This window comes from Vicugna pacos, chromosome 3 (assembly GCF_048564905.1).
Source record: "Vicugna pacos chromosome 3, VicPac4, whole genome shotgun sequence".
Lineage (NCBI taxonomy): Eukaryota > Metazoa > Chordata > Mammalia > Artiodactyla > Camelidae > Vicugna > Vicugna pacos.
In genome coordinates, this window is record NC_132989.1 from 70,637,869 (window position 1) to 70,651,361 (window position 13,493).

A 13,493-nucleotide genomic window follows, 5' to 3' on the forward strand; every position below is an offset into this window, starting at 1 on the left:
TTATGGAGGCCTCATTACATAGGTATGACTGATTAACTCATTGGTCACTGGTGACTGAACTGAATCTCCAGGCTCTCTCCCCTCCCTAGATGGGGGACAGGAGGGTGACTGAAAGTTGCAACCCTCTAATTACATGGTTGACTCCCCTGGCAACCAGCTCCCATCCTTAGGTGCAGGTCCAAAAGTCACCTCATTAACATAAATGCAGTTTTGGTGGAAAGGAGTTTGTTATGACTAACAAGACACCTATTTCACCTTTATAGTTCTGAAGTGATTTCAGAAACTGAGGACCAGAGACCAAATATTAGGCTAAAAGATGCTCCAATTTCTCTTATCACTCAGAAAATTCCAAGAGTCTGGGGAGCAGTGAGCCAGAAACCATGGACTAAGACCAAGTTGATATTTCTTATAAACCACAATATCACACTTTCACATCCTAGCCTGAGGTGGAACTCCTAAGCCACTTATTTTATTGTTACATGTGGTCTTATGAAAAGAATATGGTCTTTTTAATTCACATAGAGATGAATTTAAAACTTGAACTCAAAGGTTTTAACTCAAAACTACACTTACTAGCTAGTAGCTAATATGTAAAATATTATCTAGTTGGTAGAAACCTTTTAAGATATCTCAGTGAAATATCCTTTCACAGTGTATACATATCAAATCATCATGTTGTACACTTTAAATATCTTCTAATTTTATTTGTCAGTTATACCTCAGTACAGCTAGAAAAAAAAGTATATTTTGAAAGGTTAAAACCAAAGGTATTCCACAGAAGAAGAATGAGCTAATCTTATATAACAACTTCTGCTAAAATTTCCTGGGTCACCTTGCATGGCTAGAGCTGGAGGCAGTGACCCGACCAAAACTGAGTACCATTCTGTGTGCTAGCCTGGGATTTAACAATTAAATTCTCACCAGTGTTAGGTAGTCATAGTAACAAATTGGTCATTTTGTTCTCAGGAATGTAAAGTGACGGTACACTTAAAAAGCTAATTTCACATTGTTGATTAAAAAAAATAAGAAGCTGCATTTCAAAGCCTATCTCTAAAAGCCTAATAAAGACGTAAGTATTTTGTGGTTACTAAAATGAATACTTTCCAGAAGATGTCATCTGTTTTGCATGTGTATAACACAAATTGATGGAAAATCAACTTGCTCAGAGGAGAAAACATAACCACAGCAATCACTGGAGCTGCAAGCGCTTGTATTTACAAAACATGTATTTTGATTCAGTGCGTATAATTAATAAATCATTCTGCACAGAAAGAAATACTTAATAATCATTTGTTGGTCTACTTCTAACATCTGATTTTATCTATTAAATCTGCTTAATAAAAATGTACAGTCAATAGGGAAACAGCAAACATTCCACTCAGAGTAGTGATCTCTGAACTTCTGATTTCTACCTTCGTTAGGACAGGGCTCAACTTCCATTCATTGCTATATTTTCTGAATGTCACTGTGTGTCAGATCCTGTATTAGGAACTGGGGATACAGCCATTAATAAGAATTTTGTGGTCTCTGTCCTTTAAAAATTTACAATGTTCCAGAAAGACAGACATTAAACAATCATTACAGTGGTGATTAGGGCCACAAAGAAGTACAGAGAGCCATTAGTGTTACAATAAAGGCTAATCTGGACGCTCCCACCTAGGAAACGAAGTTCAAATTGAGGCTGGAGGATACTCAGTAGTTAACAGGCTCTGTGAGCATAGAACACTCACGACATCAAAAGGAGAAAAAGTAATTGACGCAATTCAAGCTAACTTCATTTCATTACTGCTCATCTTCAGATATCCTAAACAGTTTGATGATCTAAATTTATTGCATTCAACTGTTTTTTTGGAACATCCCTGGATTTGATTTCTTTTTTTTTTAACATTTTTTATTGATTTATAATCATTTTACAATGTTGTGTCAAATTCCAGTGTTCAGCACAATTTTTCAGTCATTCATGGACATATACCCACTCATTGTCACATTTTTTTCTCTGTGATTTATCATAACATTTTGTGTATATTTCCCTGTGCTATACAGTGTAATCTTGTTTATCTATTCTACAATTTTGAAATCCCAGTCTATCCCTTCCCACCCTCTACCCCCTGGTAACCACAAGTCTGTATTCTCTGTCCATGAGTCTTTAGATTCCACATATGAGCGATCTCATATGGTATTTTTCTTTCTCTTTCTGGCTTACTTCACTTAGCATGACATTCTCTAGGAGCATCCATGTTGCTGCAAATGGCGTTATGTTGTCGGTTTTTATGGCTGAGTAGTATTCCATTGTATAAATATACCACCTCTTCTTTATCCAGTCACCTGTTGATGGACATTTAGGTTGTTTCCATGTTTTGGCTATTTTAAATAGTGCTGCTATGAACATTGGGGTGCAGGTGTCATCCTGAAGTAGATTTCCTTCTGGATACAAGCCCAGGAGTGGGATTCCTGGGTCATATGGTAAGTCTATTCCTAGTCTTTTGAGGAATCTCCACACTGTTTTCCATAGTGGCTGCACCAAACTGCATTCCCACCAGCAGTGTAGGAGGGTTCCCCTTTCTCCACAGCCTCTCCAGCATTTGTCATTTTTGGATTTTTGAATGACGGCCATTCTGACTGGTGTGAGGTGATACCTCATTGTAGTTTTGATTTGCATTTCTCTGATAATTAGTGATATTGAACATTTTTTCATGTGCTTTTTGATCATTTGTATGTCTTCCTTGGAGAGTTGCTTGCTTAGGTCTTCTGCCCATTTTTGGATTGGGTTGTTTATTTTTTTCTTATTGAGTCATATGAGCTGCTTATATATTTTGGAGATCAAGCCTTTGTCGGTTTCACTTGCAAAAATTTTCTCCCATTCCGTAGGTTTTCTTCTTGTTTTATTTCTGGTTTCCTTTGCTCTGCAGAAGCTTGTAAGTTTCATTAGGTCCCATTTGTTTATTCTTGCTTTTATTTCTTCTAGGAGAACATTTTTGAAATGTATGTCAGATAATGTTTTGCCTATGTTTTCCTCTAGGAGGTTTATTGTATCTTGTCTTATGTTTAAGTCCTTAATCCATTGTGAGTTGCTTTTGTATATGGTGTAAGGGTGTGTTCTAGCTTCATTGTTTTACATGCTGCTGTCCAGTTTTCCCAACACCATTTGCTGAAGAGACTGTCTTTATTCCATTGTATATTCTTGCCTCCTTTGTCGAAGATGAGTTGACCAAAAGTTTGTGGGTTCATTTCTGGGCTCTCTATTCTGTTCCATTGGTCCATATGTCTGTTTTGGTACCAATACCATGCTGTCTTGATGACTGTAGCTCTATAGTATTGTCTGAAGTCTGGGAGAGTTATTCCTCCAGCCTCTTTCTTTCTCTTCAGTAATGCTTTAGCAATTCTAGGTCTTTGATGGTTCCATATAAATTTTATTATGAGTTGTTCTAGTTCTGTGAAATATGTCCTGGGTAATTGGATAGGGATTGCATTAAATCTGTAGATTGCCTTGGGCAGTGTGACCATTTTAACAATATTGATTCTTCCAATCCAAGAGCATGGAATATCTTTCCATTTTTTAAAGTCTTCTTTAATTTCCTTCATCAGTGGTTTATAGTTTTCTGTGTATAATTCTTTCACCTCCTTGGTTAGATTTATTCCCAGATATTTTATTACTTTGGGTGCTATTTTAAAGGGGATTGTTTCTTTACTTTCTTTTTCTGTTGACTTATCATTAGTGTAAAGAAAGGCAACTGATTTTTGAACATTAATTTTGTAACCTGCTACCTTGCTGAATTCTTCAATCAGCTCTAGTAGCTTTTGTGTGGACCTTTTAGGGTTTTCTATATATACTAACATGTTGTCAGCATATAATGACACTTTTACCTCTTCTTTTCCAATTTGGATCCCTTTTATTTCTTTCTCTTGCCTGATTGCTGTGGCTAGGACTTCCAGGACTATGTTGAATAGGAGTGGTGATAGTGGGCATCCTTGTCTTGTCCCAGATCTTAGTGGGAAGCTTTTGAGTTTTTCACCGTTGAGAACTATGCTGGCTGTAGGTTTGTCATATATAGCTTTTATTATGTTGAGATATGTTCCCTCTGTACCCACTTTGGCGAGAGTTTTTATCATAAATGGGTGTTGAATTTTATCAAATGCTTTTTCTGCATCGATTGAGATGATCATGCGGTTTTTGTCCTTTCTCTTGTTGATGTGATGTATTACATTGATTGATTTGCGTATGTTGAACCAGCCTTGTGTCCCTGGGATGAACTCCACTTGGTCATGACGTATAATCTTTTTTATGTGTTGTTGGATTCTATTTGCTAAAATTTTGGTGAGGATTTTGGCGTGTATGTTCATCAGTAATATTGGCCTATAATTCTCTTTTTTTGTAGTGTCTTTGCCTGGTTTTGGTATCAGGGTGATGGTGGCTTCATAGAATGAGTTTGGGAGTATTCCCTCCTTTTCAATCGTCTGGAAGAGTTTGAGAAGGACTGGTATGAGTTCTTCTTTGTATGTTTGGTAGAATTCCCCGGTGAAGCCGTCCGGTCCTGGACTTTTATTTGTAGGGAGGTTTTTAATTGCTATTTCTATTTCCTTTCTAGTGATCGGATTGTTCAAGTGTTCAGTTTCTTCTTGATTCAGTTTTGGTGGACAGTATGTTTCCAGAAACTTGTCCATCTCCTCTAGGTTATCCAGTTTGGTTCCATATAGTTTTTCATAATATTCTCGTATGATATTCTGTATTTCTATTTTGTTTGTTGTAATTTCTCCATTTTCCTTTCTTATTTTGCTAATTTGTGCTCTCTCTTTTTTCTTCTTTGTGAGTTTGGCCAGAGGTTTGTCGATTTTATTTACTTTTTCAAAAAACCAGCTTTTGGTTTGGTTGATTTTTTCTATGGTCTTGTTAATCTCTATTGTATTTAATTCCTCTCTGATCTTTATTATTTCCTTCCTTCTGCTGCTTTTTGGGGCTTTTTGTTGTTCTTTTTCTAATTGATTCAGGTGGTGGGTTAACTTGTTAATTTGAGATTGTTCTTCTTTTTTGAGGAAGGCCTGTATCGCTATAAACTTCCCTCTTAGCACTGCCTTTGCTGTGTCCCATAGGTTTTGAGTGCTTGTGCTTTCATTATCATTTGTCTCAAGGTATTTTTTAATTTCAGCTTTGATTTCCTCATTGATCCATTGTTTTTTCAATAACATATTGTTTAATCTCCATGCTTTTCTTTTTTTCTCCTTTGTTTCTCTGTTGTTGATTTCCAGTTTCATGGCATTGTGGTCAGTAAAGATGCTTGAGATAATTTCTATCTTCTGAAATTTGTTGAGGTTTCTTTTGTGTCCAAGTACATGATCGATCCTGGAAAATGTTCCATGTGCACTTGAAAAGAATGTATATTCTATTTTTTGGGGTTGTAATGCTCTGAAAATATCCACCAAATCTAGTTTTTCTATTGTAGTATTTAATTTCTTTGTTGCCTTGTTTATTTTCTGTCTGGAAGATCTGTCTAGTGATGTTAATGCAGTGTTAAAATCTCCAACTATGATTGTATTCCCATCAATATCGCCCTTTATCTCTGTTAGTAATTCTTTTATGTACTTAGGTGCTCCTATATTGGGTGCATATATGTTAACGAGTGTAATGTCTTCATCTTGTATCACTCCTTTAATCATTATAAAATGTCCCTCTTTATCTTTCTTTATGGCCTTTGTTTTAAAGTCTATTTTGTCTGAAATCAGTACTGCAACACCTGCTTTTTTGGCTTTTCCATTTGCATGGAATATCCTTTTACATCCTTTCAGTCTCAATCTATATGTGTCCTTCTCCCTAAAGTGGGTCTCTTGTATGCAGCATATTGAAGGTTCTTGCTTTATTATCCAGTCTGCCACCCTATGTCTTTTGACTGGAGCATTTAGTCCATTAACATTTACAGTAATTAATGATAGATGTGTGTTTATGGCATTTTGAACTTATCTTTGCAGTTGAATTGGTATATCCTCTTTGTTCCTTTCTTCTTCCTTTTGTGGTTTGGTAATTTTCCTTTGTATTATCATGGATTTTATTTAATTTTTGTGACTCCCTTGTAAATTTTTGACTTGTGGTTACCCTTTTTTGTAAATCTATTAACCTATACCTGTTTTTATTAAACTGATAATAACATGATCTCAAACCCATCCTACTGTTAAAAAAATTTTAAAAAGAAAGAAAAAAAATTCTATATTTCCCTGCCTCCCTCTCCCACTCTCAGTGATTTGTATGTCTTCTTTTATAATTTCGTGTTTTATTTGTAATTCATGAGTTATCACCTTTCCAGTTGTGAGTTTCTCATTTCTTTTCATCTAAACTTGCAGCATCTTCTAAATCAGTGCTATTCAAATCATGGTCCACTTAGCAGAGCATCAGCTTGTAGAAGTGAAGGCTCTTGGTCTACACCTGTATTAGTATCCTAGGGCTGCTGAAACATTTACAATAAACCAAGTGGCTTAAAGCAACAAAAATGTATTCTCTTTCAGCTCTGGGGGCCAGAAGTTGGAAATCGAGGTGTCAGCAGGATTGTGCTTACTTCAAGTCTCTAGGGAAGAATCATTCTTTGTCTCTTCCAGCTTCTAGAGGCTCTAGGTGTACCCCGGCTTGTGGTTACAAAACTCCAATCTCTGCCTTCACATGGCTGTTTCGCTTGTATGTCTTTTCCCCTTCTCTGTGTCTCTTATAAAGACACTTATCACTGGATTTAGGGTCCACCCCAATAATCCAGGACGACTAAGATCACATTCACAAGATTCCATGGGATAGAATCTGAATATATCTTTTTGGAGGCCACCACTACACTACACATTAAATCAAAATCTCTGGGTACAGGGCCTAGTGATCTGTGGGTTTAACAAATTCTTCAGGTGATTCTTTTTTTAAAAAAAACTTATTTTTATTTTAATTATTTTTAAAATTTTTGGATAGGAGGTAATTAGGTTTATCTATTTGTTTATTATTTTTGGTGGAGGTACCAGAGATTGAACCCAAGACCTCATGCATGCTAAGCACACACGCTACCACTGACCTAGACCCTCCCTCCCCTCCAGGTGATTCTTATAATGCTAAAGTTTGAGAATCATGGGACCAACTCCTTCCTACTCAACTGGATCTACTGTTAGCTTCTCCTAAATAACTCTTTCTTGCTGCTGGTCTCAGAGAAAGATCTTTACTGGAAGCATGAAGTTCTACATTATGTGAATGGTGTCATATTCAAGTAGTTATTCCAAAAAAAAAATTAAACTTTTCCTTTTCTCATAAATAAAAGAACATTAACTTATGGCTTCATAAGAATGTCATAATATTAGGGCAGACCACTTTCTACAGAGGGCATTCCTTATGTGGCAAAGAATATGGAAATCAAATGATAAGGATTTTCAAGAAAAACAGAATTAAACAGCATCACTTACTATGTAAAGAGTATTAAATCTCTTCAAATATTAGAAATACAAAATTTTGTTCCTTCAGAAAATCATTACCTGTCATTCCTAGCAGTTATGATAAAAATAATAAAAACTACAAACATGAGATTTTAATGTTTTTTTTTTATTTTGAAAGAAAGAAAGAAAGAGGAAAAGAAAGAAGGAAGGTATACTATGTCCTACTCCCATTATCCCTTACAATTTGCTCTTATTCCAAGGTCAAGCCTGTTACCCATTTTATAAATGAGCCAGGCCTAAGGGCTAATTATATTCTAAAAACCGTTTACAGTGGTCTTGAAATGTCAAATGAAAATCTTTTAAAGTTTTCTTCATCTTTACAAGCTCTTAAAGATTCTTCAAGCATTAGGAGTAAAAAAAAAATTCTTCAAGCATTAGGAGTAAAAAAAAATTCTTAAAGCACTGATTTTGTGACGCAGTTAAATTCTACTGTTTATAGTTTTAAAACAGAAAAATTCAGTTTTCATATGAGAGATGGATAGAGGAGAGATCCAAAACAATCAGGTAAGATTGAAAAATCTAATCCAAGCATTTTATAGGCACTCAGAAACACACACTAGGAACAGACACACATGGACTTCCCCATAAGCATGCACACACACTGTTGGAAAATACAAGGTATGACGGTATGATCTTATACCTCAGGATTATTTTTGTCCATGTAGACCATGGATATCTGTCCCCCTTCTATTATAAAACTGTATGCATATGAGTATGATTGTGTTCTGTTTGCCTCCTCCTAATCAGAACTGCTCTCCTGAGACTTCATTCACAAACGTCTGCTCTTCCATTCATCCCACTAAGGTCTAGTTTTTTTCCTTTCATTTGGGCTTACCCTATAGGTAGGACCTGCTTTAACACTCCCAGCCATCTCTCCAGAGCTCCTTGCCAGTTTATTCATTCACCAACTATTTATTGGGTACCTACTATGTGCCAGACGCTATGGATACAGAAGCGAATAAGGAAGTTCTGCCCACATGGAGCCTTCTTTCCAGGTGAGGGGTGGAAGGGAGGGCGGGGAGAGGGGGAATGAAGGAGTGCCCTAAGGTCAAGAATACGATACTGTGATTGTATTCCAGACACTGTGTGCCAAAAGCGTGGTATATTTTATTTCAAAACCTCACAACAACCCTGTGAAGTTGAACATTTCGTATTTCTGCAGATGGGGAAAATCGGACACAATAGAATCAAATAATTTGCCCCCAGACAGAAAACCGATTGCCAAATTAACAGGGTGCAAACATGATCACTTTATTTGTATATCAGTTAAATCTTTTTTCCCAATCTGTATAAAGGGCAGCAACTTAATACAAGTAGTTCCTGGATTTTCTTGGTCTAGCAGGGATTCTTCACTGGATCAGTTCCAACTTGTAATTAAACCACTTACCTGGTTAAACTTTAGAGAGCTGAATGTTCTGTCTTCCTCCATTCTTCTCTCTGGAATATTATCTGAGTTCAAGGAAGCACACAGGAGCACTACAGCATTGGCAGCGTACATGTCACCTCTGTGAGGTCCTGTGTCTGCTGGTGTCTCTGGCAGTGTAACTTTTCTGTCCTCTTGGCTTAAGGTGTTCAGTGCTTCCTCAGGTAGAGCTCAGAGCTCTTGACCATCAGCTCCTCATTGCTCTCTGGTGCTGCCAGTCCTCTGGGTTCAGTTCCGCACTCCATCTTGTCCCTGGCTGAAAGCGCAAACAGCATTCTTTTGGTGAAGACCTTCTCAACCCTGTCAGGTGATTTCCTGGCAGGTGGGTTTACCAGCTCTCCCTCACAGCTAATTTCTGTGTCCCCAGGCTGGGGCCCCAAGAAAAACTGGGTCTCAGGATCCGGGGGAAAAGTGGTGTGTTTTTGATGGGGAGGGGAATGTCTCTGGTCCACTCTTTTCCTTCTATACCATTCTGCCATTTTGCTGAGACAGCATGGACCAAGGGATTTCTCTCAGAAGCTTGCAATTGTGCCAAATTTCACCTGGGATGTTCCTCTCTGGGATCTGGAGATATAAGGAAGATTTGAGAGGGTGCAGACATACACTTGGGTGTGAAGTCAGTATATTGTTTCTACTTTCCTTTGTCCTCAAACTTCCCCCTCTCCTCTAGCCTGGACTTCATTTATTAAGTTTGGGGATTGGCAAGTGAAAACAAACATGTTCTTCCAGTTACTCAAATCTGTTTCTGGTCTTTTCTATCTCACAATCACCTCAAACTTGGAATCAAAGAATAAGTCAGCCTTGTCCTCAGCTGTGAATTATTCCTACATCACAGGAGTTCTTTCTGTCACATGGGGAAAAGTGGGCAACTATACAAGATGGACTTGAAATAGTGCACTTGAAATAGGACAGCAGATAATGATTTGAAATATTATCCTGCAACACTAACAATAAATGTTTAACAAAATTCTAGCTTTTGATCACTTCCTCCTTCAAGTCAGTGTACATGGGTAGACAAGACTGTAAAAAGTGAAGTTATGTGCTAGGTGTCCACTTAGACTCCACGTTTTTTTAAATAGCAACACAGATGTTCGATTAACAGCAAGAAGTGGGATCAGGGACAGAAGCAAAGAGAACATTCATATCGTACAAATTTTGATATGCAGTTAAAAAAAACAGATTGGTGATGTTTGAAAGCATTTAGAATCATTTAGAATGGAACTGAAGATTTTCATGATTCTTCACAAGTTTCCATCCTCAATTTTTAAAAAAAAGAAAGACAATATAAAAAAACAGAAAAACAGCAGGGGAAAGGACAATGTATAATCATTTGGAAGTCTCACTTTGTTCAAAGAGAAATAACGATCATAACAAAGGTGGCTTACCTTAACAGAATTTAGAAAGGCAAATAATTTGAAATAAAAAGCACCAGGGTGTTTAATATGCTGAGTTGCTTAGAGAGTGGTTCAATGCAAATTAGCTGGATCAATGTTTCCCTGGCAGAGAGGTAATTACATTTAAGAAAGTTTTAAAAGGTGGTTACTAAGCAACTACATTCAGCCTACACACATTGTTCATCATCTCTGGTAAATTATAGAAAATGACAGCCTGTCACTATAGAACAGAGACATACAAAATTAGAGCATTGTTACTCTATGTTCCTCCTACAGGAGTTAAGGTCAATTATATCCTTGGCACAATGATTAGGTTAAATAACTACAAAAAGTATTAAATGCTAGTGTGTCACACGATGAAACTGTGTAAAAAACCCAGGAGTTTTTCAAAGAATGACCCTTGTCAGCAGATACAACCCTCCCCTAACCTGACTTCACATTGTACTACATATATCAATATTATTCACAGCTCAACTCTTTATTCTCTCTAGTAAGAAGATGATGTTCTTGGAGTCAATGCTGTTTTGATAGTGGTACCATACTGACTGCCTAATATTCATGTGAATGATACTAGTGTATGTCTTTTTCTTACAGACCTCTTCTACCAGACTCACTTAAAATTCTGCCAGTAAAGTGGCATGTTTCGAGCTGCTCTTGCTGTGACAGAAAAGACACAATGTGAAGTCAGCTCAGAAGGGGGTTGTACCTGCCGACAAAGGTCATTCATTGAAAAACTCCTGGGCTTTTCATACATTTTCCCCATGACACACTAATATCTAATACTTATGATAGTTACTATCGTGCCTATCTCTTTAGATGGAAAGCTCAGTACATAGCAGCAGATGAAATCCAAACACCGCACTGAAGAGCACCGGGAAAGCATCTTGTTTCTTGGGTAACAAAATATTTCTTTTAAAAGTGTATGCCACGAATTAAGTAATCATTGGACCAATATAAACCAGATAATGTAAGTGTTCTCAAATTTGGGGAAAAACCTATTGAACAAATGTATTTTGAAGTTTTTTTCATGCCTGAATTACAAAAATAATTCCCGTGATTGGATAAAACCAGGTCTCTACTAAGTTACACATTGCCATTTCAAAACGCACCCTAAAACATACATCTTTAGAAATAATGCATTATTTTCTTGTGCCTGCTTCCCACTCTTCCCAGCCGATAACAATCAGGTTCAGATGGACATAACGAGCAGAGTGGCTCTTTCTCACTATCCAGCACCGACCATTTCACACAGTTATTTGTCTCTAATGGTGGGTCTCACCATCATGACGGTAAAATCTCTGAGGGAAGAAGCTGTTCCCCAGCCTCATTCATTTCAGCACATCCTGTTGCCAGGGAGGACACTGTTATTTACTGTGACCTAGAAAACTGGGTCAATGTCAAAAGCAACAAGTGAACTGGAACTGAACGAAAGTGCCGGGGGCGGGGGTATTGCAGAGCCCACCCTGCCTTATTATGGTCCCTCCCCAGGGCTACATGAATTTCCTTTCTCTTCATTTCTCCTTCACTGCATCTCTACTCAGTAGATGTTCTGCTTTCTCATAGTTTCTGCCTCTTCATAACCTTGGTCATACCCATGGCCTTGTCGGTATTCTTTTGTCTCTACCTCTTACTTCTAACTAGATAATTCCTTTGCATTATTTAAATTTTTAAAACAAGAGAAAATAATTAACCCCGTTTATCTTTTGGAGCCAGACCATGTTATAGACCACTACCTAGGCTATGGATTGTGTGATGGTATTTTAAATGTATCGAAAATTCTTGGATACTCCTTCCAACCAGAGATAAGGGCTAATGTCTTCTCCCCTTGAATCTAGGCTGTGTGAACACAATAAAAGGGACACTGTGCAGGTTTCCAGGACAAGCCTACAAGAAACTACTAGCTTGCTCTTGGAATCCAACCATCATGCTGTGAGGAAGCCCCAGGCCACATAGAAGAGCTGGGTAGGTGCTCCAGCTGAGGTTCCAGCCAACAACCAGCATCAACCACCACACATGTGTGAGTAAGCAGCTTCCAAATGACACGAGTCCTCAGTCATTCAGTCATTTCCAGCCTATGAGTCTTTCCAGCTGATGCATCAGACATCATGGAGCAGTGACAAACCATCCTTATTACAACCTGTCTAAATTCTTGATCCACAGAATCTGTGAGCATAATAAAACACATGCTTTATACCACTAAGTTCTGGAGTAGTTTGTTATGTACCAATAAATAACTGGAAAATATTTTGGTACTATAACTACATTATCTATAACTGTATCAGTTACCAATACACTTTAGTGGCTTAAAACAACAGTCACCTTCTTTTCTTTCCTGTTTCTGGGGGTCAAGAATTTAATGGGGGGCAGGATATAGCTCAAGTGGTAGAGCATGTGCTTAGAATGCACAAGGTCCTGGGTTCAATCCCCAGTGCCTCCTCTAAAAATAAAGAAATAAGTAAACCTAATTACCTCCCCCCACCAAAAAATAAACCTAAATAAGGAATTTAAGAAACCCTTAGCTGGAGAGCTCAGGGTGTCCCGTGCAGTTGCAATTAGATGAAGGCTGGCAGCAGAAGACCATCAGGGCTGAAGCAGCTGGTGGCTGGCCAGGCACCTCTCTTTGTTCTGAAGTTTAAGGGAGAGAAAATACCCTCATTCTACATATACGTTTCCTGAGATACCCACTCCCAACACAGTCTGAGTGACTGTTTACAACCACAAATTTGCTAATCTTCTAAAAATAGGAAGGCAATCCGAAATCATGATCGACTACAGCATTCAGAAAAAAATGTCAAGGACTGCTTTAAAATCTGCAAGCCCGTGTCTTCAATGATATGAGTCTTTCTTCTAGTCTGTTCTCCTTCTGCTCTGCTCCCATCTAGATGTTATTTCTTATCCCTTTAATATGGACTCAAAGGGACTCGTGGTAAACATCAAAGCACTCTAAATACAACAAAGAAAAAGGTTTTAAAATTTATAGCAATTTTTGTCTACAGAGGGAATATAAAGAACCGTCTTTTAATCATGAAACTCTAGACACATATTTGTGATCAAGCAGCATCTACAAATTTGTATTCTGCATTTTCTCTTAGTATTATAAGCTTTTTTGTTATTATTATAATCTCTTAAATCATATTTCTCTTATTATTTTCTATAAAAATTAGTCAAATGAAGAGAAAAACTGAAGTAAATATCTAATAACGTAACTATTTCCATTTTTCCTCACCTTA

The 13,493-nt window shown here is 37.4% G+C and overlaps 1 protein-coding gene and 1 non-coding gene across 13 annotated transcripts in view; one reads left to right on the forward strand and one right to left on the reverse strand.

Moving 5' to 3' along the window:
- Window positions 1-13,493, reverse strand: part of SV2C (synaptic vesicle glycoprotein 2C) — a 394,932-nt gene that overhangs the window by 340,368 nt on the left and 41,071 nt on the right. For all 12 annotated transcript variants that reach the window (XM_072958521.1, XM_031674860.2, XM_072958523.1 and 9 more), the window contains one exon: window positions 8,834-9,125. The gene's annotated coding sequence lies outside the window, so the exon portion shown is untranslated. The remainder of the gene's footprint in view (window positions 1-8,833; window positions 9,126-13,493) is intronic.
- Window positions 12,623-12,700, forward strand: TRNAS-AGA (transfer RNA serine (anticodon AGA)). Its single transcript has one exon. It is a non-coding gene; the product is annotated as a tRNA-Ser (tRNA).